At 44.8% G+C, this 26,534-nt stretch overlaps 1 pseudogene; it reads right to left on the bottom strand.

Moving 5' to 3' along the window:
* Positions 1-3,142: 3,142 nt before the first annotated feature.
* The window catches only part of LOC113920424, a 72,528-nt pseudogene continuing 49,136 nt past the window's right edge, over positions 3,143-26,534 (bottom strand).

Below are 26,534 nucleotides of genomic sequence, written 5' to 3'. Positions count from 1 at the left end.
ACTTAGAGAGACTCAGTTAGCCAATAGCACATTCTGGTAACAACCAGGAATGATGTATAATCTCAAAGTTCCTAGCACAGTGGCTTGCAAGAAACAGACCTTAATAATGTTTTTTAAATTTACTTGGACATCGCCAACAAGCTTGCACGCCCGTGGTCAGGAGAAGCCACCCATTCTTTAAATAAAGGTACGTCGAGCATCATTGTGGCAGGCACTGAACGGGACTGGAGGTGAAGACAAGGACCCTGGCTTCATGGATCTGGTTAGTGGAGAAAGCAGATGTGATTCAAAGAATCAGGCAAGGCGACCGGGCACAAGGACGAGAAAATGTGACTGCTCATCACAGAGAGACTCACAGCCAGAGCTGCCTAGAGGAAGGAGCAGGTGGTGGTGGCATCCTCCCACCGCCGCCCCAGGAACCTGACCTTCTTTATGCTTCTCTCCCCGTTTCTGATTCTCCCTCCCCTCTCCTCTCTCCCTCCCTCCGAAAGCCACTGCCTGGTTTTATCTGGAGGAAACGTGACATTCTCACTAGGAATGTGACAGTATTCAAATAAATGGAAAAGCAGAGCAGGGAGACTGCATCACAGGAGCTTAGGTTAAAAAAAATAATAATAATCATGCTGAATGTCCTTGTCCTCGGAGAAACAGGCTTGTGTCTCAGTATATGAAAAACGGCTGCCTGAGGCATCAGGGTTGTAAATGTGCTTTCCTGAGATTTCAGTTGGTGCTGTAAAATACCAAGGCTGCGGGGAGACTGAGAAAAAAAACAAGGGGCTGGAGCCACAGATGGGTGGAAGTCTCGCTGATTCCTATAGAAATAGAGCATTTAAAATTAGCTTAGTATAAAAATAATCAGGGATGTGGGGTTGATTTACTATCTATATTCGCCACTGCTTGATTCAATTTCTGTTTTGAGAAATCTATCACGTATCCAGTTTCCTCCAAAGACTCAGTCCCAGCTCTGGGCCCCCGGGATGGTGGCCGCTGCTGCGTCTCGGGGGTCTGGGGAGCTCCAACCTGGGCCGCCAACCTGGCGCCTCAGAGCCTGGGCTCTTGACCTCTGAGTCTTCTGTTGCCTGTGCCTGGCAAAATTCTGAGTTTCCTCCTTCACGGCATCTTGTTACATTCCCAAGTCCAGAAACCCTTGAGTCTTTTTATTTCATTATATTTTATTTATTTATTTATTTCCCCCCGCTCCCCCATCCCAAGACTAACTCCTACAGCCACACAAGGGAGCCCTGGCCCTGGCCTCGATCATTAAGAACCAGGCAGGTAAATCTTTTTTAAAAAACTCAAAGCATAGGGCAGGTCTCAAGCCTGAAGGCTAAATGGCCTTCTGGTGGTTATGGTACCTTGTGTTTATAAAGTATTATCATGGGTGTATATTTGTTCCAAGAAGTATGAACTGCAGGAACTGTTATATTCCTTCATTCTCCTGGGTCGTTCCACACCTGGCCCAGCCCCCCACCACTGCAGCAGCGGCAGAGCGGACCTCTGTCACTTTGAGCATGACCCCTGCCTAGGGACCAGGAGGTGCTGCTGTCTTTCGGAGAAGTCCCTGCCCTTCTGTGCCTCTTGCCCATGACCTTGGGTACCTGCCAGGAAGGAAGCCTTGCTCAGGATCCGTGCTGAGGCTCTGGTGTCCCCGGGGACCAATGGCCACTGCCGTTAGGGTCCCACCACCCCCAGAGCTCCCCCTGCAAGTGGGACGGGGGCCCCACTTCACCCTCCCAGGTTTGGAAAATCCTACGGTCTTATCACAGCACTCCTGCCCCTCACGACCTTCAGAGGCTACTCCCCTGTGTTTATAAACCCAAACTAAAAAAAAAAAAAAAAAGACCTAATGCCCACATGCAAAAGAATGAAGTTGGGACAGGGGAGAAACAAGAGTGACTGTCTAATGAGCACAGGGTTTCTCTCTTGGGGCACTGCTGAGGGCAACGAGTCAGGGCAGTGTCAGCTTTGAACCCTGTTGAACCTTCCGTGACAACTTCAGTTAAACTCCAACATTTCCTGAGTGCGGCGGGGCCCTGACCACGCATCCTACCCCTGCCCCCTGGCCCAGCACCACACAGTCTCAGCTCCTTCCAGAGGGGCTCCGCCAAGTCCCAAGAGGGGTCTCATGGAGGGGGTTGAAAAGAAGCTCCAGGCGTCCACGGCATCCTCCGTTTCTTGTCCCCTGTTTCCTGGGGGACGGGGGCGTAGGGTTCCTCAGACTTTCAGGACCACGCAGGGCCAGGTGCGGGGGCTCGAGGGAAAACAACACTGGGGCCACCTGGGTCCAGCCTCTGCTCAGGTTTCAAGGGAAAGGGTCTGCCGTGTGCAGTGTAGCCATCCAAGCAGGTTGAGATGTGGGGTGGGAGAAGGGGCCCAGCTGTAGGGTCACACTCAAGCCCAGCCTCAGGGAGCACAGAGGTGGTTCACCAGGCACTTAATAAGAGTTAGCTGATGGGTAAACAAATAATAAGCTGTCCAGCTGACCAGAGGCTGGGCCAGGCCACGCGTTCTTTCCTTAACCCTACAGAGTAGGTTCCATCATTCCTTTCTACAAATGATTCAGTAAATGAAGCTTCTTCCTTCATTCACGGGCCCAGGAGCCCATGTCAGGGGATCAGACTGCCCACAAACAACCGCAGGGGAAGGTAATTCTTTTCTTTTTCTTTCATCTTTCATTTTATCTTATTTCCTCCTATGTTTTATTATGGTGATGGAATTATTGGAGAAAGTCACGAAGATACTGAAAAACAAGAGTTACAGGTTTAAAGCCAAAGCTGATTTAGTGGCTCATTCGGTTAAGTGTCAGACTCTCGATTTTGGCTCAGGTGACAATCTCAGAGTCCTGAGACTGAGGCCCACGTAGGATCCGCACTCAGTGGGGAGTCTGCTTGAGTTTCATTCCCCTTGCTCCTCCCCCTGCTCACACTGTCGCTTACTCTCAAAATAAATAAATAAATCTTAAAACAAAACAGAACAAACCCAACAACAACAAAGCTTTGTAGTTAAGAAACAGCGAGGCAAAGATAAAAGGCCAGCCGCGGGATAAGGAACTTGGCGTTGGCCTGTAGTCTGGGAAATGAGCAAGGCTGTCATTAACCTAAGTTGTGGTAGTGTGGTACTTGGGTCACTAATAATATTATCATCATTGGTAATCAGAAGATGCTGCTATGGGTGGGCTGGAGGACTTCTCGGGGTCTGGGACTGCCTCGTAGGGACATGAAATCTGGACATCCAGCAGAACATCAGGCTCCTCGAGAGAGGGCGGAGCTGCTGCAAGAGTACCGCTGGACCCTGGAAGGAAGATGTAGAATAGAAAACAGGAGGCACTCTGCCAACAATACTGCCCCCATGGCAGTTTGTGACCCGGGCTTTTCTTTTCCACAGCTGAGTCAGAGCTTGGGTTAGAGGACAGGAGCTTTCCACGCCCTTGCTTCATATCTGAAGGTCCCTTAATGCTAGAACGTTCTTCCAGCGTCTGACTGGGCACTAGAGAAGGTGGGCAGAGGAGGATGGGCACCCCTAGCCTGAGCAGGAGCTCTGTCACTCCCATTAGTCTACAGTGACCCTGATTTGCCCCATGGAACCCTCGGGCACTTTTGGAGGGCTTTCTGACTTCAGTAAATGTCAACAAATACTTTACCGATATGGGTTTGGCACATCACCTTAGTATCCCTCTCACAGGAGGACATAGGGTAAATCTGCCATTACTGTGGCTGACGGCAGAGATCAGGGTCCCCTGGGCCCGTGCGGGACCTCTGTTTCTTCATGACTCAGTGGGCAATGGACTAGTGAGGCCAAGGATACACATGCCAGGCTTGAGCTCAATCCAACTTTGATTTGGATTTGTAAAATATTGGGGAAAGTATTTAATCTCCCTGAGCCTCAGCTGACCCACATAACAAGGTAGAGGAAATCTTATTCACCAAAATTTCTTTTGGGGGAGAACACACTGCATTTGTGTGGAAGAGGCACTTTGTGGTCAGGTGTGAAACCTCAAAAAAATCTGCCCAAGGAAACTGCCTTCTAAAGAGAGTGGGTCTGGTTAATGGGAAGCCCAGGCGTCTGTCAAGCAGGCGGAGCAACCAGGCACGTCAGTACATAGGACACATTTGAGCGGCAGGAGAACATCTGCTGGGAGAGAGCCCAAGACCTCCACACCCCCCCACCACCCCTGCCACCTGCCCTGGTTGGGCCAGAAGGGCCCCCAGGGGCTGGACACGCCTTTGGGGGAGTTTTATGTGGTTTGTTCCAGGATATTTGCGGTAGAGCCCTCCCTCTTCAGTCTTCCCTCAGGAATCCTCCACGAACTTTCCTTCCTACTCACTTCGCTAGATATGGATGGACTTTGAGGGTGTGGAGAGGGACTCCAAGAGATGCTGAGTTCCCTGCCAAGGCTGGCACGGAGGGAAAATCAAATGTTGTGCATACGACTGCAGCTAATAACTGGTTACGTACATAAAACCTGCTACAGAGTGAGTGCCTCATGGATGGTATTGATGAGCATTTTTATTATAAGAAAAATGAATTCTCTTCATCCCGTTGTACTGCCCTGAGCTATCTGTGTTTCTGCTTCCAGAGGGTGGGATGCGGCACCCTCACCCAGTGCAGGGTGTGGAGGACTTGCTTCCTTCTCTGTGTTCTGTCTCTTGTCACTGAGGGCCCCCTGGGAGCCCCACGTTCTGCTGCAAGGAGGGGCTTGCAGTATGGAGTGAGCAGGAGCACAGGGAGCCCCCAGACACAATTAGGAGCCCTGGTCTAGATCCCTGTGGGGGACCACGCTGGCCCCTGCATGCGGTGTAAGTCAGTACCGCAACTGGCGGGGCTGCTTGCACAATGCCGCCGCCTCCAGGCAGTCTGCCCAGAGCTCCTAGACACTTGTACATATCCTCTGTCCCCATCACTCCTGGATGAGGAGACCTGGCTTGTCTGCTACACCTCCTGTGTGGCACTTTTTAATTGGATTTTTGGTTACTTTCATGCTTTTGAAATTGTTACTATTACACTGTATGCGGCTTGAGATCCTTGAGGGTGGGACTTTTAGAAACCCAGAAAAATTTGGGGGCACCTGGGTGGCTCAGTTGGCTGAGTGTCAGATTCTAGAGTTTCAGCTCAGATCATGATCTCAGGGTGATGAGATCGAGCCCCGCATGGGGCTCCCCGCTCAGTGGGGAGTCTGCTTGAGATTCTCTCTCTCCCTCTCCTCAACACTCGCATGCACACTCTCTCTATAAAATGAATAAATAAATCTTTGGGGGGAAAAAAACCCGGAAAAATTTTAAAGAGCAGATTGGTATTAAAAGTGGGCTTTAAAAGTCAGATGGATCCACTTGCTTGTAAATTATTTTGGTTCTACATCCACAAGCAACTTCTTGAAGCTAAGTTTTATTGCCTGCAGACCAGAGATAAAAATATTTATCCCAAAGAGGGCATTGTGAGAATTAAGTGCAAGTGTGAAAAGTCTTTTGCACAGTGTTCAGCATAGGGTAAATATTCAATATAATATACTGAAACTTAATTGATAATACAGTATCTATTATATACAGTACATATAATTCATAATGCAGTATGATGAATAAGTAGGAAACAAACTTTGGTTCACTTAGGTTATACTAATTTAATTAAAAAATCTTTTTGATGCTATTATAGGTCTAGCATAGTATATCAGGATTTTAGCAGAGATTTTTACAAGAAACCTTAGTAACATCGTTACGCTTGTGACAAGAATTCTGGTTAGTGATTACCTCTGGGGAGGGAGGTGGAAAGCAGATGGGCAAAAAGAGCATAGAGAACCTTGTCTATACCTGCAGTGTTTTATTTTTTTATTTTTATTTTATTTTGTTTTTTGAGAGAGAGCACACGAGTGGGGGCGGGGGGAGGGGCAGAGGGAGAGAGAGAGAGAGAGAATCCTAAGCAGACTCCCCTCTGAGTGCAGAGCCCTACTCCGGGGCTCTACCGCACGACCCTGAGACCATAACCCCAGCCGAAATCAAGAATTGTGCACTTCACTAACAACTACCCAAGCACCCCCTGCAGTGTTTTATTAATTAAGTAATTCTAAGGAAATACGTTTGGGTGGGTGGGAAATGCTCACTTCTGACCAATAGCATGTTTTTCTTTCAACCATGACTTTTCCCTTAGAAACTATTTAACAGCCTGGATCCTGACTAAACCACCTGTCTTAGTTTGTTCTGGCTGCTATAACAAAATACCACAGCCTGGTGGCTTATAAACAACAGAAATTTATTTCTCACAGTTCTAGAGGCTGGGAAGTCCATGATCAAGGTGCCAACATGGTCATGTTCTGGTGAGAACCCACTTCCTGGTTTATAGCTGGCACCTTCTCACTCATATGATAGAAGGAGCAATGGATCTCTCTGGAGCCTCTTTTATTCTATTCTATTTTATTTTTTGTAAAGACTTACTTATTTATTTTAGAGAAAGAGAGAGCATGCAAGTGAGCATGAGGGGTGGGGGAAGGGCAGAGGCAGAGGGAGAGAGAGAATCTCAAGCAGACTCCCCGCTGAGCATAGAGCCAGATGCGGGGCTTGATCCCAGGACACTGAGATCACGACCTGAGCAGAAATCAAGAGTCAGCCACTCGACCAACTGAGCCACCCAGGTGCCCCTCTGGAGTCTTTTTTATTAGGGCATGAATCACATTCATGAGGACCCCACCTTCATGACATAATTAACTCCCAAATGCCCCATCTCCAAATACCATCCCATTAGGTATTAGGGTTTCAACATAGGAATTTGTGGAGGCAGCAGGGATGGGGGGTTTGGGGGGATGAGACAAATATTGAGAACTTAGCACTGCTGATTGAAACTGCTCCCTAAACAACCGTGCATTTTTTGTAAAAAATCATTCCTTTTTTTTTTTTTAAGATCATTACATTTTGAACAATGTGGTTCAGCACATAACATCACAGAACCATCAGTAGAACTGGGATTGGTGGCTAAAATCAGGAACAAAAACATTACATTTTTACAGCACAACCTGTGTGATTCCTCATGGGAGAATGACATTTTCAAGACTCATAGCAGGAGACTCCTGAGCCCTGACTTGCCAAAGTCAGCTGAGATGCAGAACATTGTCTTCTCCAAATCACTGCGGGCAGAGTCTTTCCTAGAGAGCAACTGAGACTTTCAAAAAAATCCACTTTTTAAAATTTGACCCTGACATTTAAAAATATTACTTTGACAGTGAAAGCAATGGCTATTGAGTATTTGTATTACCAACCACATTAGACTGATTCCTGATTTTTGTTTCTTATTTTTAGTAAGTAAAATGCAGGTTAAATAGATGTAAACTACATAAAATACAACCCTAGCTGTCACAAAATCTAAGCCATACAAAGTGAGAAGATAAGTTGCAAGTCCAGTTTATGCCTGGTCTGATTTATATAGCTGAGATAATACTTTTTTTTTTTCTCAGCAGGGCTGATATTAGAGGAAACAAGCATTGTACAACATCTGAGGGGTTAAGGGTATACTTGCTGTGCGTGTAGCTGTACCAGTTAGCTATTGCTGCATAACAAACCACCCCAAAACACAGTGGCTTCAAAAATAGAAATATTAATCATTACCCAGAGTTTGCAAGTCAGCTGGGAAGTTCTGCTCATCTGAGGCAAGCTTTGCCAACCTTGGCAGCATACCCTCACTTTTCTTCAGGTAGCTGGAGGTCCAGTGGTGCAGATGAGTTAGCCCAGGAGGAAGCTGGTAGGTAGCTGGCTGTTGGCTCAGGTGGTGAGATAATGAGGGTGTGTGCATGTGTACGTGTGTGTTAGAGGGGATGAAGAACAGAGATCTCTACCAGGGAAAAAGGATGTCACATGGAACAGGACTGTGGGGAACCCACTGAGGACAAATGTGACCTGCTTTGCATTTCTGTCCACCGTCTTGGTCTTTGTCCTCAGAGGTCAAGAAAAGCAGACTTTGAAGTCAGAAAGCCGAGATTTGTGGCCCTAAACTTACCGCAATGTAGTTTTCTCACCTCTCAGGGGTAGAAGTAAGTGAGATAATGTACACACATCACTTAGCGTGGTACTTGGCACATAGTAGACGCTCCGCTAGTGGATAAAAAAAAAGGTCAGATTCTTGACCTTCTAGGGATTTAATTGCTCCCATGACTCTAGACATCCCCAGCTTCTTTCTCTCCTTTTGCATATAGGTATGAGGACCTTGGTGTGATCCTGGCGCAATGAGACACGCATTCTGTTTATACTGTCATCAGCAAAAGGCAAGGGGGAAGGGTCCTAGTTTAAATCTTGATTGGAAAGACACTTGTCCCGTGATTAGCCCTTAGACTGGCCCCTCAGAAAGAAATGGAAGGGAGGTATTAGCTGTCCCGGCTTGGTGAGATTCCAGCCCTAATTCCCTCGTGTCTTTCAAGAAACTGTCAGGAATTAGGGATACGATTTATCCCTGCTGTCGTTCACCGTCCCGGCCTAGAAGAGCAGTGCAGACAGTGTTGCACAGGGTGAGTTTTGGACACAAGCGTGTGAGGCACCTGTCCGAGGTGATGCTCTATGGGTGCTGGGCCCTGCGGCCCTCAGACCCCCCCCCTTTGCCTGCTGGCTCACAGGAAGCCCGCATCTGACTTCCATTCCTCTCCTTAAGAATATTTTCTCTGGTTAAATGCACCAATCCTTGGGGAAGGTCATATTTGAAGTAACAGACACAATCCATTAGCGTAAATGAAAGACTAAAGCTCTGCCCTAGAACCTCCAGGGATCTGTGAGCACAGCTCGAAAATTACTGGAAAAGTCCATCTGAGATTCACCTGCAACATCTAGGCCCCCCCTCTATCAGAACTGCAGAAGCAGATCCCAGAAGTCATGGCCCCAGTCCTCACTGAAGAATCTACCCAGTGTCTACCCCACTACCCAAGGCCACATCTTGGCATTCATACCTATGTCGGCCAAAACTCAGCCCCTTAGAGTTCTCCTTCCTACAGAGCACTTCCAAGTGGGCCTGAAGCTGTGTCCCCATAGCTGGAAACAGATGCTAGAACCGGTCTATCAGAGGGTCATCAATTTGTCCTTAGGCAGAGATCCAACGGGGTGGGACCATAAGCCTTGTTGTTGAAAAATAGTGTCCCTCAACTTCTCAGTCACACACACACACACACACACACACACACACACACACACACACAGAGTCTGGAAACTTCCACACTGCCATCCCGGCTGGCACTAGGCCTGCCATTGAGCTGGTGCAATGAGAGTTGTGAGCACATGGCAGATTGGGGGTTATTTTTAAACACCCTTGCTGGGAGGCAGCAGTGACCTTAAAGTAGGTTGTCTCTCTTTTTCTGGCCTTTCAGTTTTATTGTAAAAGCATTTATTTGTAGAAATAGAGAATGTTAAGCTACAAAAGCACATGTGATGCAGATGGCAGATGTTGGATGTTTCCCATGTTGGCAAAGGGAAACGGGGTGGGGAGGGACCAGTAGGGACACACCCTTGGGGTGAAGGGGAAACAGTGGCCACCTGATCTGGAGAAGGACCGTCCTTATGAAACATATTCTTCAGACCCAGGGACCTTGGGGTTCCCAAGAGCTTCCTGAACACAGAAAGGATCACTCCCAGGACCTTCCAGGAAGACAAATTAGGTTTTGCTGAGGGGATGGCACCACCGACCTCCCCCAAAGTCCCTTGTTGGTGGTGATTGCCTAAGAAAGCCAGTGGCGTTTCTCAACATCCCCCTGGCTGACTCTATCCCATCAAAAGAGAGAACAGATAAAAAGGAATCAACTTCAACTTAGAAAGCCAAGAAATATGGCAAATGCCTGAAGATTTATAAGTGTTCTGAGAAGTTGGATCTCTGAATAATAACAATCATAACACAGCAGTGTATGAATATATTATTCGAATGTATTTTCCTATATTAAATAATATGTGGATTATATATAAATAGGTTAGTATTTTAATAATAATAGGTTAGCATAGCATTTTATACTATTATTCATATGCTATTATCATTTCAATGAGTAGCTCTGCAAAAATTTATTAGATGCCTTATGTATGTCAACACGATACCAGACATTGGGGGTCCAAAACCCTCAGGGGGTTACAGTGTAGTGTAGGGGGAGAGATAGACGCATAAACGGATAATTTCAGTAAATTAGGATAGAGTAGAATGGAATGGAAATGAGTAGGACAGAGGAGGGCACAGGCTCAGTGAGGGGTCAGGGGACAGAGGCATTGGGTAGAATTCACGAAGGAACTTCCTATTGCCAGTGCTTGTTGGAGTGTGGGGCTAGTGAGAGGATTAGAGGCCACATCAACAAAGGCCTAGCACATGGAGAGTCTTCTAAAACAGCACCAAATGCTGATGTTTTGTTCTAGGCCTGGAACCTTCCTGCTGAAGGCCCTGCTTGAAGACCTGCTCAACTCTCCCAGGAGATGAGGATCCCCTTGATCATGTGCCCACAACACTTTCCACTCCCTTCTCTTAGCACTTGGCACATTGCAACTTCATGATCTCCTTATTTGATCCTTTCTCTCCCACTGGACCTTGGGCCCCACACAGAATGCTTGTCACCTCTGTGTCCCCTGAACTGGGCAGAGTGCCTAGCACACAGCCAGTCATCAGTAGATGTTTCTGGAATAAATGAGCAAATGACTGCATGAGAAGCATTACAGAAAATTAGGCTGTTCTTCAACTCAGTTTACTAAGGAAACTTTTGTTATTTCGGATTGAATAGAGCAAATACCCAGATCACCGCTCCCCTGGGGTTCAGATCTAATGCTAGGCTAGAATTTTATGCTTTCAGGGGCAAAATAAAGAGCAAAGGGAGTTAAATGATTTGTTAAGATGATGGTTACAGCTCTCCTCTGAAGTGGAAAATCCATGAATCAGAAAAGCTCACTGGTCTCATTCCATAATAGGAAGAGTTCCTCAGAGAGACCAAAGGAAAGGTTCACTTCAAGGCAGGCATAAACCAAGAGCATTGGGCCCCAGGCCCTGAGCCTCCTACAAGTTTTTGTGCAGCTTGATTCCCCTCCCCCTCCCCCAACAAATTTCACTGAGAAAGGAGTGACTATATCCAGGTGATGTTTATGAACTTTTATGAAATCGGAGCCCTGTGCCAGTTCTTCAGAATCTGGATTGGAATAAGAATCCACACAGACGACTCACCACAGAAAATTAAAGCTGGTGCACTTGGATGAGGCAAGCTCTGGAGCTTGACAGGAGTTTGCTAGATCATAGGGGGGAAAAAAGAGAGAGGCAAAGCAAGAAATAACCTCTTAACCATAGAGAACAATCTGATGGCTACTAGAGGGGAGGTGGGTGGAGGGATGGGGGAAATAGGTGGTGGGGATTAAGGAGGGCACTTGTGATGATGAGCACCGGGTGTTGTATGGAAGTGCTGAATCACTATACTGTACACCTGAAACTAATATTATACTGTATGTTAACTCAATTCATTTAAATAAAAACTTGAAAAAAAGAGTTTGCTAAATCCTTTTGCTCTCACTACTGTTTTCTTCTCAGTAAGAATCCCTCCTACCTCACTCTGAGAAACAAACTGAGGGTTCTAGAGGGGAAGGGGGTGGGGGGATGGGTTAGCCTGGTGGTGAATATTGAAGAGGGCATGTATTGCATGGAGCACTGGGTGTTATACGCAAACAATGAATCATGGAACACTACATCAAAAACTAAGGATGTAATGTATGGTGATTAATATAACAATAAAAAAATTAAAAAAGAAAAAGAATCCCTCCTACCTCTTTCCTATTACCAGATATTCTTCCGACCCAGATGTCCTGGGCTTGCTTTCTGGAGCCAAAACATAAGGAAGTAATAAAAACCAAAATGAAAACACAACACTTACGAATAAAAAGCAGCATTCCCCCCACCCACCCTTTATTCTGCTGGAATCATCATGAGCCAGGGCCTGCACACAGGCTGCCAGTTTCCAAAACATGAACTAAAGAGTCCTGGGAATGCTCCTTTTCTTCCCTTACAGAAATTTGTTAAATTAAACATCATTCCAGCAATTTAATCTTCTCAACTCTTATTGTTTGAAGATTCCTTGAGCATTATACCTGGCACAATGAAGCCAGACCATGAATGTAGATACCAGGGATGAACTGTTATGTTCTTCCTTCCCCATAAAGAAAAAGAGTAAATTAACATATTTCATTGTTCATATCTCTACCTGTGACTGCATGCTTCTCTTAAAGAGATGGGATTTGAATGATTCTCTGAGGATATAAATTAAACTTGTAAGGATTGAGATGAGCATGTTTTTACTCCTACGAGGACCTGGGCAAACTGAGAAAGCCCTTGTAACACCTGTCACTTCTTGCCATTTGGTCCTTCATAATGAAGGCAAAGAAGAATTTAAATAACAATTCTTACCATTTTTCACTTAATTGTCTTGGATTTTCTATTATATAAATAAATTGTCTACAATTTTTTTCTGTTTTTCTGACATTTATACCTATTATTTCTGTTTCATGATATGTTGCTTTGAGCAAATGAAGTTACCAAGAGAGGTGTTATGAGAAGAGCTTAGTAGGCAGAGCCTGAGACTTTTGAGTCCTGGGACCTGAGTTCAAGTCCCAGCTCTGAGCCTGTCTTGGTCATGTAACCACCCAGAGCCCCTAGTTCCTCCATGCAAAGGGGAAGTGATGGTGCTTTCCTTATTGTACTGGGGCATAGAAGCAGCATCTGCTGTCTGGTAGGGGGTAAGTAAATGCCAACAATCTCTGTAATCTTCATGGTGATTGCAGTACACTTCTCTTTTAACAACCTCTAAGATTTCACACTAAGGATGATGGCTATTGGGGGTTCTGTGTGATCCTAACCACTCCTCCTCCATGCCTCCAGATTTCAAGCTAATTGAGTACTAGACACAGATCCCAAAGGATATTAACATCTAATATTCATTTAATTGCTGTTATGGTTATATTGCAGAATGCAGTTTGCACCTGCTGCTAAGGTGGATTCCTTCCTATTTATCCTCTCCCTGGCAGTCTAGACCTTGAGACTTGTATGTTGAGGGAGTGGGCTTGGCATACATTCACCCAGCCAAGGAGAACTGCAGTCTGCCCCCTATCCCACAGAGCCTGAATAAGACTCAGAGAGCCAAGCCAAAGGGCCAAGAATGAGCAGTTACATTCAACACATTACAAATAATTGTTTGGGAAACAGAGATAAAAGAATGTCAGATTCTCACTATTTTCTCATGGGGAAGAAAGAAAGGGGAATGGGAAGGAAACAACCAACCAAACAAAAAGCTATTCCCTAATTCTTTTTCACTGAAACAAGGAGAATTGGGGACATTCCCATGTTATGGACCAGGGCAGGAATATAAAGGGAGAAGAGAATGTTTTACTTTTTATTGGCTCTTTAAGATATTGATCTTTTTATTCATTTTAAGATGTGGTCCCCAAAACAACGAATTCATAAAATTCCATCCAGTACATCTGCATTGAATATTTACTATATGTAGGGCACCTTGTCAAAGTTCATTGTGTTGCTTGTTCACTGTGGATATAACATTGTGACAAAGTCTCATTTAAACTTGGAAAAGATGGTATTATGCCAAGGTAATTATCACAAGACTTCCCTGAGCCTTGAATATTCTAAAGTTCTGTATGGGGTTCCAGTTCCACTAAAGCAACACAAACCCATTACAGCCCATCCTGCCATCTGATTATGTTTGACCATTCACTGGGTGGTCAGGCTGTGCCTCAGGATAGAATATAACATGAGTGTGGCCAAGGTTAAAAGGCAGGTAAGTGCACCCAGGGAAGAGAACAGTGCATGATCTGAAGTCGCTGAGCACAGACAACGCTTACACCAGGCTCAAGTGGTACAGTGTTTACTTACAGCAAGAGGAGAGAGTGCCCTAGACCCAGCCCCTTGCCGTGCATGGTTCCCCGAACCCCCACCCCTCCCAGTGGATCCATGGCACAGCTGATGCAGGCAGTGTGATTGCACGAACCCCACCTTGTGCTACAGTGGAAGGCCCCCGACCCCACCTCTGTGGGGTCTGAAATATGGAAAGGTGGGGATGTGCCTGAGGGCCACTGACATAAGTGCTTAGGCAGAGCAAAAGAGCACACACTGAGTCTGAAATAAGGAAGATACTCTCTCACAAGGACAAGCCCAGCATAGCCTGTGAGAGCTCATAATCTCAGAGAATGGACATGTTCTTATGCAGCCAAGTGGGAGTCAAAAGACTGCACATGATCCCTTTTTCCAACAAAATACAACTGAAATTTTTGAATGGAAAAAAATAAAAATAATAATACCTGAGGACTCTGACTCTGAAAAGTAAATAAAAGCAAGTGGATTGTGGAGAGGAGTCAAAACTTCAAAGAGGGACGACCAAGGTAAGCTTCCATCTCTCTCTCCCTCTAGCTTTGTTCTGAGGATGACCTCTAGCCACTGAGCAATGTGGCAGGGGGTGGTCCTATAAGTAGCTAAAACTTCAATAGAAATTATTTCTTTCCGGTCAGAGGAACCAGAGATATATCCTGAGGGCTGGTGAGTGGAGGAAGCCAGAAAGAGGGGCTCTCCTAATTCTTTATTTAAACCTTCCCAAGTCCCAACATTACCCCCAAGCAATACATATGCACAAGACAGACCCAAACCAGTACAATGAAGTCTTTGAGAATGAAGCTGGAATGTGAACTGCTACCCACAGAAGGTAAGACAGAACTTGGCTGAATTGAACTGAGTTGGTTGCCTGCTAAAACAAACTTCAGCATCCTCCTTAGTGTTATCATAGGACTGAGTGTACACTACATAATGCTCACAATGTCCAGGATATAATCCAAAATTACCTGATATATAAAAAAAAAAAACAGGAAAATGTAACCAATTCTCAAGGGAAAAGACAAAGAACAGATGCCAACCCCAAGATGACCCAGATATTAGGATTATCAAGCCAAGACTCTAAAGCAGTTTTAAAACTATGATCCATGAGGTAAATAAAAATATACTTAAGATGGGGGTGCCTGGGTGGCTCAGTCTGTTGAGTGTGTGACTCTTGATTTTGTTCAGGTGATGATCTCAGGGTCATGGGATTGAGCCCTGCATTGGGCTCCATGCTTGTCCCTCTCCCTCTGTTCCTCCCCTGGCTTGTTCTTTCTCTCTCTCCCTCAAATAAGTAAATAAAATCATTGAAAAATATACTTGAAATGAGTGAAAACATAGGAGTTCTCATTAGAGAAATAGAAACCATAAAAAAGTAAAGAAGTGGAAAAATTTAAAATACAATATAGGAAATAAAAAATTCAGTGGGGGATCGAATAGCAGAATAGAGATAATTGAGGAAAGTCAGTGAAATCTTATCCAGTGTGAAGACAGAAAAGAGTGAAAATAAATAACAATTAATTGGGGACAATACCAAAAGTGTCAACATGTATTTCACAAAGTCCAAGAAATAGAGAGAATGATTAGAACAGAAAATTACTTGAAGAGATTATGGCTATTAATTTCCCTAATTTGGTGAGAGACATAAATTTAGAGCTTTAAGAAGCTCAGTGAGCCCTGAACAAGACAAACTCTTTAAGAAATACCTATACACATCATAATCAGATGGCTAATAACTAATGGGAAAAAAATCTTGAAAGCAGCTAGGGAGAAATGACACATTATGTACAGGGAACAATAATTTGAATACTTGCGGATCTCTCTTCAAACACCGTGGAGACCAAAGAAATAGCATCTTCAAAGTACTTGAAGGAAAAGCATTGTCAGCTCAGAATTCTGAATGCAGCAGAAATATCCTTTAATAATCAAAGCAAAAAAAGAGACATTTTCAGATGAAGAAAAACTACAAAAACCCATCAGCAGCAGACCTGCTGTAAAAGAAATGCTATAGGAAGTTCTTTCAGCTCTTCTGGAAACAAAACCAGAGAGAAACCTGGGTCTTTGGGAATGAAGGAAGAGCCTCAAAAATGGCAAATATCTGAGCAAATATAAAAGGCCATTTTCCCCTCTTGAGTTCTTTAAAACATGTGTGACTTTTGAGAGCAAAAATTAGGAGATTACCTTTGTAGTTTGCAATGTTTATAAATGTAATACCTATGACATCATAACACAAAGATCAGTGTGGGGAGATAAGAGCTTAACAAGTTTCTAATTTAAGTTTCAATATTGACTCTAAGTAGACTTTGAAAGGTAGATGTGTATATTTCAATACCTAGGGCAACCACTTAGGAACAAAATGTAGCCTCCCAAGATCAAACAAATTAAAATGAAAGATTAAAAATTTTTTTTAAATAATACCCCAAAGGCAGGAAAAGATGAAGAGAGGAATCAAAACCAGAAGAGACAAAGAAAATACAAATGATAAAATGGTAGGCCTAAACGCAATCACATTAATAATTACACTAAATATTAATGATCTAAACTCTCCAATTAAAAAATATAGATTAACAGAGTAGATTAAAAAGCAAAGCTGTACTATATCCTGCCTACATGACACATACTTTAAATAGAAAGGCACAAATAGGTTGAAAATAAAAGTTGTACCATGCAAACAGTAAACACTAGAAGGCAAGAGGGGCTACTTTAATATCAAGTAAAATAGACTTCAAAACAAAGAGTATTACCAGAGATAAGGATGGTCATTCCATAGGCATAAAAGGGAGAGTTGTTTAGAAAGAACAACTAATAACACAGCCTCAAGATTCATGAAGCAAACATGGACAAACTAAAAGAGGGAAGTAGACAATTCCAAAATGAGCTAAACAATTGATAGAACAACTGGACCAAAAAAAAAAAAAATCAGTAATGACATAGAATATCTGAACAACACTACTAACCACTTTGATCTTACTAACATTTTTAGTATACTATATCCACCAACTGCAAAATGAACATTCTTTCCAAATACACATAGTATATTCACCATAAAACAAGTTCCAATAGATATAAGAGAATTGAAGTAATACAAATTACATGGTCTGAGCGCAGCCAGATTAAATTGAAAATCAGTAACAATGTGATATCTAAGAAAACTAATATCTGGAAATTAAACAACACACTTCTTCATAATTCAGAGGTTAGAGTGCACCCTGAGTGTCCCAGAGAAGGTGTCAAGTATGCAGTGTTTGCCTAATTTAATTGAGCACAAAAGTGGTTTTTATAGTGGAGTACTTCATAAGGCTAGTGCTTCATGAGGCACATTCTGGAAAGCTTGCCTAAAATTTGCCCCTGAAGCCATGATGTCTTTTCTTTTAGGAAGGGAGTGATATTTCCATCTGTACATGTAGAGAATGTTCTGTCATAAATGTTAAGCAAATTCATATTGATGGGAGACTGTCTCTATAGCATGTCATCCATGTCCATCTACAATTGTTGACTTTTTTGTTGATGCTTTTCCTGGGTTGAGATTCTTCAACAGGGACATAGTTGGCTTGTGTCCCAGAAAAAGCAATTCATCAAGTAATTGCCAAGCGAGCAAGCTATGGCTGGAGCACCGGGCACAGCGGAACCTGGTCTTTCTCGTGGACTACCACCCAGTTAATAAAAAAGCAGAGTCTGACCCTATGGAGGAGGGTGGAGTCCCTCCCATGGTTCCCACAAAAGAATGACTGTGTTTCAGATATATTAGAGGAGCTCTTTCTCCTTTTTTGTTTGCTTTTTAAAAAATTCCATTGAGCTGCTCACCCTGGGGAGAGTGGCTTGTTCTTGTTTAAGGGTAATTGCAGATAATATCCATCATGACTTGCCAAGGAAACCAAGTTGAAATTGGAAATAGTTTGCTGGAGATAAGCCATGAAAGAGGATGGGGTGCAGGTGTGGAGTGTTGAGAGAGGTCTGGGCTGGAGGGGAGGTTGGGAGAAGGGCCCCAGCATTCTTTGGCTGAAGAAGCTGCAGGCTCTAAAGAGTTTCCCAACACCCCAACCTAACCCCTCTGTCCCCTGAGTTTCCTCAAGTGCATCCCCTGAGGGGCTAGCAGTGACTGTGCCCTGAGGGGGTGCAGCCCCCCTCCCCACCCTGGGCATCACAGTGGCGAGAGCTGCTTTATGTCTACAGATGTGCTATGTTCTGAAATCAGCCTGCACAGACAGGGTCCCCTTAAGAGATTTTTGAAAATGAAAAGGTGGGAGGTTCAGGTACAGATCAAGAGCTCCACCATATTATTCCAATGCCGGTGTTTGTCGATTAAGATCCCTTGGCCCAGAAAATAGCCCCCACAGCTCGTAGGTTGCTGACTACTACAGTATTCCTGCTTAAAGAGACACTGGCTTACACAAGAGGACTAAGGCAGTTTTCCTCTCTGTATCTTCTCAATTCAGCGCCTGGGGACCAGAACCATGCCACAACAGAATCATTGGGACAGCTTTTCAAAAACTGATTTCTGGGCCTACTTGTGGAGAGACTGGTCTGGCATGCCTGCCATGAGCCCAGGAATCTGGAGGTTTGGCAAGCCCTCCTGGTGGGCCCTGTCTGAAGCCAGGTTGAAGGAACACTGTTCCTTAGTCTCTCCTTGCAGGAGCATCTCATCACCAAGCCCTTCTGGGTGAGTACCAGACCCGTCCTAGCTCCTGATCCACCTCTCCCTGTGCTGATGGCTGTTCTGCCGACAAGTGGGTGTCTCCGTGTCTTGTGGCCCCTGTAGGCTCTCACCACTTGGCCCCAGCACCTTGGGCAAGCCTCAGCTGCAGTGGTGGGTGCTCTGTGAGCTGCTGGGAAAACTCACTGACCATCATGTGATTTGACTGTATCTCCCAGGGGTCTGAGGTTAAGACTATAGCATATACTTTATCATCTTTCATTTTAATATTTACAATGTATACACATTTTGCATTCATCCACATAATAAACCTACATAAAAAACCTGCCATCTTCCCCAGTGCAATCTTAAAACACATGATGCTTTTTGTGTGGTGTTCATCTTGCCAGTTTGGTTATCCTGCACGAAGTATCATGTTTCTGGGTCATGCAGACCCCAGTGTGAGATGCACAAACCTAAGAGAAAGGTTTGCTTATCTTAGAGTGGCTCTGGGCTGAAGAATGGAGAAAGACTAAGTATAGGCTCCTTCCAGAACTAAGGAGATCCACTCCAGCCCCAAAAGATGGGCCCAGGGCAAGCAGCTGAGGGGATATATGGAAGAAAGGTTAGGAAGGATCCCCAGGACCCCCAGAAGCCCGTCTGAGACTTTCTCTGACTGTCCTAGCAGGTCATTTGAGGGTAAAAGTAGAGAGAGGTGTTTTGCACGATCCTCTAATGAAGGAACTGGTTTTCCTTCTGGTAATTGATGGTTAATTGATGGCCCAAGCCTACCATTCTCAATGTGGCAGGGCAAACCTGAGGACTTGCATCAGTGAGCCACGAGCCCCAGGTTATGAGAAGCTTCAGGGCAATACACATTTTTTCCCCCGTTTTGAATAGTTCCGTGCTTTTCCAGCAAAAGGATGTCATCTGGCTTTGAACTGAATCCAATCTTTCAGCCAGTCTGCTTTGTCCTTTAAGCAAGTTGCTCTCAATTCCCTCCAGATGGAAAATTTAGTACAGTGTCTTGGATGGCCCTGCTTTTAATTGCCAGCTTATTCCCCCTTAAACGTCTTGTGCTTTACGACCCAGGCCTCTGTCGGTGATGGGTCATGGCTTGCAGAGAAAGACCAGAGCTGAGGTCTAGCCTCTAATTATGACAACCCATCCACAGAGCAGCAAAAACCCATGAAATAAACAGTTCCCACTGTCCTTTCACAGTTTATCTTTACTGTGTCAAGAAAATTCACGGAGAAGAGCTCCTGCGCTCACTTGTCCTCAGGTTCTTACGGCTGTGTCTGTGCGTCTGGCAGCTGTGCATGTAGACAAGATCCTTCACGTTCACCTTTTCAGACAGAGTAAAGTGAGATGATATACAAAGAACCATATCTGAGGGATCTAATCTCGTAGAGATGTATTTTCTGTCTTCCATTTTTAGCAGGCTGCTCTCAACTCTGTGAACGGCCTCCATAATTCATTTGCTCATTCAGTCCCTCCTAATATGTGGTCCCAAAATAGATTCAGTGTTCTTGCCTTGACTATGGCATGTTTCACCAACAGGATCCAGGGCAGCATCTTTGTGCACTGGAGAATTATTAATGCAAAGAGAGGCCTGTAGACAAACCCTACCAGAAAAAAAGAAGCAGAGAGGGATTTCCAGACTCTAAAAGAAAGATTAAAATCTCTGTGTTAGTCACAGGACACCAGCAGCAATGCATGAGGCTCGAATCTATGGGGAACCACTGATAAAAACGATTATAAAATACTGAGCATTTTCATGTGGTTATGGAACAAGCAAATCATGGAACAAACTCATGATTTTTTTTTTAAATTTCTAAGAAACACGGAAAATTCATATCTCACCATTTCTCAGAACTGAAGAAGGAAATAAAGAATTCATTTTCCTTAAAGTCTTCAGGTGCAACTTTGCAAAGTGAGTAGCGGGGGTTGTTTTTTTCTGGGATCCAGGACCAAACACCAGACACAGGGGGTTAAATCTTCTAGGGTTTTCACTACAGAAGGCTCTGTCCTTGGTCCTTACCCAACCCAGATGATTCTGAACTAGTGTGTAAGAAATGCAGAGGATATGGTGAGACCCTGGGCAGGGCCAGTCTGGGGCCTGGGTGCTGGTCCTGACCCGGTCTTTCACTTGTGTTAACTTGGACAAAACATGTAACATCTCTGCAGGCTTCAACAGTCTCATCTGCAGTGAGTAGACTATTCCCTCAGGGAGGGAGAGAGGATTAAGTGGGGTGACCCATGATAAAGAAAGCAGGGAACTTCCATCACCACATGCTGTGACTTTGCAGGGACTTACTACTCCTTCCAGGTTGGGACATTTTCCTCTGAAGACTCAGGATTTTCTAGATGACATTTCAGTTCCCTTCTCTTTTTATAAGCAACACCTTTCTATGATGATTTGACAGCATTGTGTTGGTGATTTAAAAAAAAAAAATTCCCAGAGGACGGATGCCTGGGTGGCTTAGTCAGTTAAGCATCTGCCTTCGGCTCAGGTCACGATCCCAGGGTCCTGGGATTGAGCCCCGCATCGGGCTCCTTGCTCAGCAGGGAGTCTGCTTCTCCCTCTGCTTGCCACTCCCCCTGCTTGTGCTGGCTCTCTCTCTCTCTGACAAATAAATACATAAAATCTTTTTTTAAAAATCCCTAGAAGAAGAGGTGAGGGACAGGGGGAGAGGAGTCAGAATGTGGAGGCTTCTGGCTGCAGGTGGTGGGAGGAGGGAAGGAGAGTCATATTTTCTGACTTCGTATTCTGGTTCTGCCACTTCCTGGCTGTGTGACTTGGACAAGATATCTGTTTGGGCTGAGTTTCCTCATCTGTACGATGGTGATTCTAATGGTTCCTGCCTCACAGAGCTTAGTGAGAAGTAAATAGACGGTGTATAGGAAGCCTTCAGCATGATGCTTGGCTTACAGCAAGCTCTCCAGAAACATGCACTGATCATTGCTATGTCTACCTGTGCCCTCAACAAAAATTTGTTGAATAAGTGAATTCATTAAATAGTAAATAAAAAACCAAAATGGAGGCAATTAAAGGATGAATCCCTTCCAAATATCTTCTCTGAATACCAAGAATGCAAATTTGCAGGACAGTCCACAAGCATGGATTGATAGGCCTCAAGCAGCCTCTTGAGCCTTATGTGCTTCTTCCTCCATCCACACTGCTCCAACCCCACCAGACACATGAGCAGTTCTCCAAATGCTCCGTGGTATTCCATGCTTCGAGATTTTAGCCTAGAACTCTGCCCTCCCTTTAAATGCTGAAGGAATGCTAATTCTTCAAGGCTCCATTCAAATGCAACCTCATCGGTAAATATTTCCCAAATCATCCTGAGTCAGATATAATTGATTTCTGAAATAGGCTAGCAGAATGTTATTTGCTGTTGTTATTGAGGTTTGTTTGTTTTACCAGCTAGGTCATGTCCCATTGACTCCTTGCCCTTTAACAGTCCCACGGGTCCAGCTGTGGGGAACCAGAAGTTCCATATAAGCAGCAGACTCTCCCCAGAACCAGGAGGGGCACTTCTATCTTTTCCCAGGCTTGGTTTCTTCCTGGTGGTGTTGCCAGACATTGGTGGAATAGATAGGTTTTGTTGTCTTGGGTGTAGAATGAAGGGGTTGAACTAGATGTTTCAGACTCCTCCAGCTTTACTTTTTTTAAAAAAGATTTTATTTATTTATTTGACAGAGAGACACAGCGAGAGAGATAACATAAACAGGGGGAGTGGGAGAGGGAGAAGCAGGCTTCCTGCCGAGCAGGGAGCCCGATGCGGGGCTCTATCCCAGGACCCTGGGATCATGACCTGAGCCAAAGGCAGATGCTTAATGACTGAGCCTCCCAGGTACCCCCAGGCTCCTCCAGCTTTAAACTCCCATTATTCTTGGGTCTAGATGATCCTCACAAATTAGTGATGGACATTTGTCACAATTCCAGCCCAAATCTCTCACTCTCAAAATGTGACAGCAGTCAACAAAAATTCCTGCCTTCTTCTCCAACACACACACAAAATGTACGACTCATCCCCCAAGTAGATTCCTCTTTTTAAGATTTTATTTATTCATTTCAGAGAGAGAGAGAGGAGGAGAGGGAATGTGTGAGTGGGGGAAGGGGCAGAGGGAGAGGGAGAGAGAGAGACTATCAAGCAGACTCCCTGCTGAGCGTGGAGCCCAATACAGGTCTCCATCTCATGACCCTGAGATCATGACCTGAGCCAAAATCAAGAGTAAAATGCTTAACAGACTGAGCCACCCAAGTGCCCCTGCCAAGTAGATTCTTGATTGCCCCTTAGAACTGCCTGGCCTGGGGCACCCACAGCAATGTCTCAGGCTTATAAAAATTCCTTGGGACCACTGGGTATGATATCATCTCCCATATTTACAATATGATCACAGGACTGAAACAAAGCAACTTATCTCAAAGAGAGGCTGTGAAAGACAACCTGTAGGGACAGACACATGAGCTCTGTGACATCTGTAGGGATATGTATTTAGATGCACTGGATTCCAAAAGTCACCCTTCGTTTGAGGAAAAAATGTGTTCCATTCCCTGGTATCGTCCTCTACCTCCACTCACCATAAACAACGTGTAGAGGAATTTTCAGTCTGTAATGTTCCTTTGTAGAGATAGAGCAGGTGACTGCGGCTGAGTCCTCCTTTCACCCTGCAATTCTTTGCAGGATAAAATGCCATTTTATTACAACGTGATAGTGGTTGTGATTACACAGGGCACTGAAAAGGAGAAATGGTGATTGAGCCACAGACTGAAATTCAATCTCACGATTTTAGAGGTTCCATTATTCCAGGCCAAGTGCTATTCTCAGGCTTTCTGCTTGACGTTCTATAGCCATTGCCTCAGACTAATTATAATCCATCTATCTAATTCTAAGGTCTAATTTTATCATTCTGTAATTAAGCTTCTTCTGGCAGCATGTATTTAGCCATAAAGGGAAATATTTCCTTTCCCATTTTCAAAATTGGTTAAGTGAGATGAGGAAAGGTATTGTATCCACTGAGCTCTACATTTCTTTTGAGCAATGGTTTTTCTTATTGACTTAAAGAGCTGATAGATTTGTCCAAGAAAAAGCTTTTCAGGTATAAAATATTTGAAGCATTTTTTTTCTAGAAGGGCAGTAGTAAATCAGTCAATATTGATCAAACACTTTAATCACTGCCTTGCAGCCAAAGACCCAGAGGGAGAATGAACAAAGTTTCCTCAGCAAATATGTCCTACAATTGATAATTTTGTGTATCTGAGAGGCAAAGGCAGTTTGTTGTTCATGTTAATGTCCTCTGACTGTATTACATGTGGAAGGTGCCTAGCTAAAGAACTACATTTCCCAGTCTCCCATGCAGAGGGATGGTCATGTGACAAAGACTGGCCAATGATATGTAAGCAGAATGGTCAGGAGGGCTTCCGCAAAAGATTATCCTAAGAAAGGTGGATTCAGCTGGAGGTGTGTCGTGGTCACTGCTTCCTTCTTTCTTCCTAGAAAGAGAACTTGATTACTGGAGCTGAAGCAACCTTCAGTGATCAGAGCGAAAGGCCTAGAGAACTGCGGAGGACTTGGCCCTGACATCCTTAAACCAGTAAACCAACACTAGCACCTGCCTGCCCATGAACTTTTCATTGTGATGGAAAAATAAACCCCTGTGTGGTTTAAGCCATTCTGATTTGGCCATTTGATTACATACATGCATTTATTTGTTTATTTTTCTCCCCTCACTGGAATGTTATTCCACAAGGACACCGACTTCGTTCATCACTGCATATTATGCCTGGAATGTCACATGCACTCCATAAGAACTTGCTGACCACTCAATGAAGGCAGCTGATTCACTTACTGATACAATCTGCCGGCCAGTAAGAGCTAAATTTGTCACTGAGTCTTCTCCCAAGACACATCCCATTCTCAGAGGGTACTAAAAAGCCAGCTTGCCAAAAGCAGATTTAAAACTTCATTTAGGGGCATCTGGGTGGCTCAGCCAGTTAAACTTCTGCCTTAGGCTCAGGTCATGATCCCAAGGTCCTGGGATGGAGCCCTAGGGTCAGGCTCTCTGCTCAGTGGGAAGCCTGCTTCTCTCTCTCCCTCTGCCTGCCCCTCCCCGTGCTTGCACTTGCTTGAGCTCTCTCTCTCTGTCAAATAAATAAAATCTTAGAAAAAAAACCCTCTTCATTTAAACCATGAAATCTTTAGGGTATTTCTACATGGGAGTAAACTGTTGGTAGTTACTGATGAACTTTCATTAACATAGTTCCCAAATCATGGAGTAAAAGTGGAATTTTAGAGATTCCCCTCAGAAAAATCCACCTGACTGTGTCTAAGCCTGAGTCCAGTGTTGAGCCAGGTAAAGCATTCCTGACCATGGGAGGGACTGCCCTTCGGATCCCGGAAGCCAGTCTAACACTCTGCAATGTGACCCTTTGGGATTTTTCATAGTTGGGGAGGGCTGTCATAGTTGCTCCAGAACAAGTGGCCCAGTGCGAGGCAGACAGGCCAGGGAGCCTTCCCTCACTATCTTGTCTAAAACGGAAGCAGGTGGGCTGAGGGCTGGGTTTGGCATGTCTGCTCCACCAGCACCTCAAGGTGCTTCCCTTCTTGAGAAACCATATTCTGGGGATTTGGACCCTCCACACTCCTTCTATTTAAAGTTTCTGGATAGTATATATGGTGTTATTTACTTAGTAAATGCATTCTCCTTGCTTAGTTCTGTCTTTTGGATAAGTAGTCTAAACTGGATGAACCGGGTCCCTTTCCACTCAAATTGTTCCCCCTTCAGTACTGCGGCATCTAAATCCTACTGTACTTATAAAAAGAGTGAAATGTCCAAGGCCAGAGCAGGGCTCTTCTAGTCCCATGAAAAACCTGGTCGTCCTCTAGAGACCAAGTGATCTGCCATGATCCTTTTTTTTAGAAGAGGTTTCCCTGTTATTTGACTAGCACTGCCCACTCCAATCCTGGATGGGAGGGGTAGGGAGGACAGGCCTCTACACTACATGGAAGCATCTGGACAGTACCCCAGAAAAGCCCATTAAATATTTATTTAGGTCAAATCATTGAATCATCAACTTATCTTTATACACAAAGAACGGAGCTGGAATAGATTTTAGTAAAACAATGAGGAACTTTCTATTTTTTCTTCTTATTGTTTCCTAGGCAATCAACTCAAACATATGTTATATTGGAGGTTGTTTCATGAAAGCTGGTTGGGAAAAAAAAGAATAGCTAGCATTTACACACTGTTTTATGAATTTACAAAGCATTTTTCACATACATTATCCTTACCTCTTCACTTAACTCCTCTGTGTCTCAGTTTGCTGAACTGTGAATTGGGATAAAAATACTCTCCCCACAGAGTTGCTCTGAGATGCTGTATATAAAGCTCTTAGCCCAGGGCCTGGCACACAGTAGGTCCTTAAAAAGTGGAGGTTAGTGTTTTCTCAATAGACCCTCAGCTTTTCAGTGTCTGCACACTCTTCCTCTACATCCTCTCCAACTCCCCAGGCCAGGGTCTCCCCAGCACCCTCCGAGGAAGGATGCCTTTCAGCTCAGGGTGCCGGGCTGATGTTCTTCCCACTCTGCGCCTCCCATGCCGGGCCTCTGGCGAGCCTGTTCTCTCCATCATGCTCATCTGACGTCCTCCACAGACACCCTCATTCACTGAAGATGTGGTGTGTGGCTCACCGTTGTCATCTCCACCCTGGCCTTGCCGAGCTCCTGTGGCTTCAGTCCACATGGGTAGGGCCCACCAACACTTGGCTTCTCACATCCTTCCACTTACGCCCCCCCTAGCCCCCGACTCTTTGGCCACTCTTGATGTTCCATTTCCTGCGATGGACCACAACACCTCTAATTCAAATCTGTCACTCATGAACCCTGACTCCTCCACCTCTAGCCCCCTCAGGAAATCCCTGCCCTATGCTGGCTCCTCAGCCCCACTGAGGCCCTCCTGCTCCACCCCTCTGATCTTGTCCCCCCCACGCACTCCTCCTCCCTGCATGTCCTCGCCTACCCAGCCTGGGGTTGGGCCTAGCGATCACTCTCTTGCC

Source organism: Zalophus californianus, chromosome 3, assembly GCF_009762305.2.
Source record: "Zalophus californianus isolate mZalCal1 chromosome 3, mZalCal1.pri.v2, whole genome shotgun sequence".
Taxonomy (NCBI): Eukaryota; Metazoa; Chordata; class Mammalia; order Carnivora; family Otariidae; genus Zalophus; species Zalophus californianus.
Note: the sequence above shows the minus strand (reverse complement) of the source record. Positions and strands in the feature narration are given on the sequence as shown.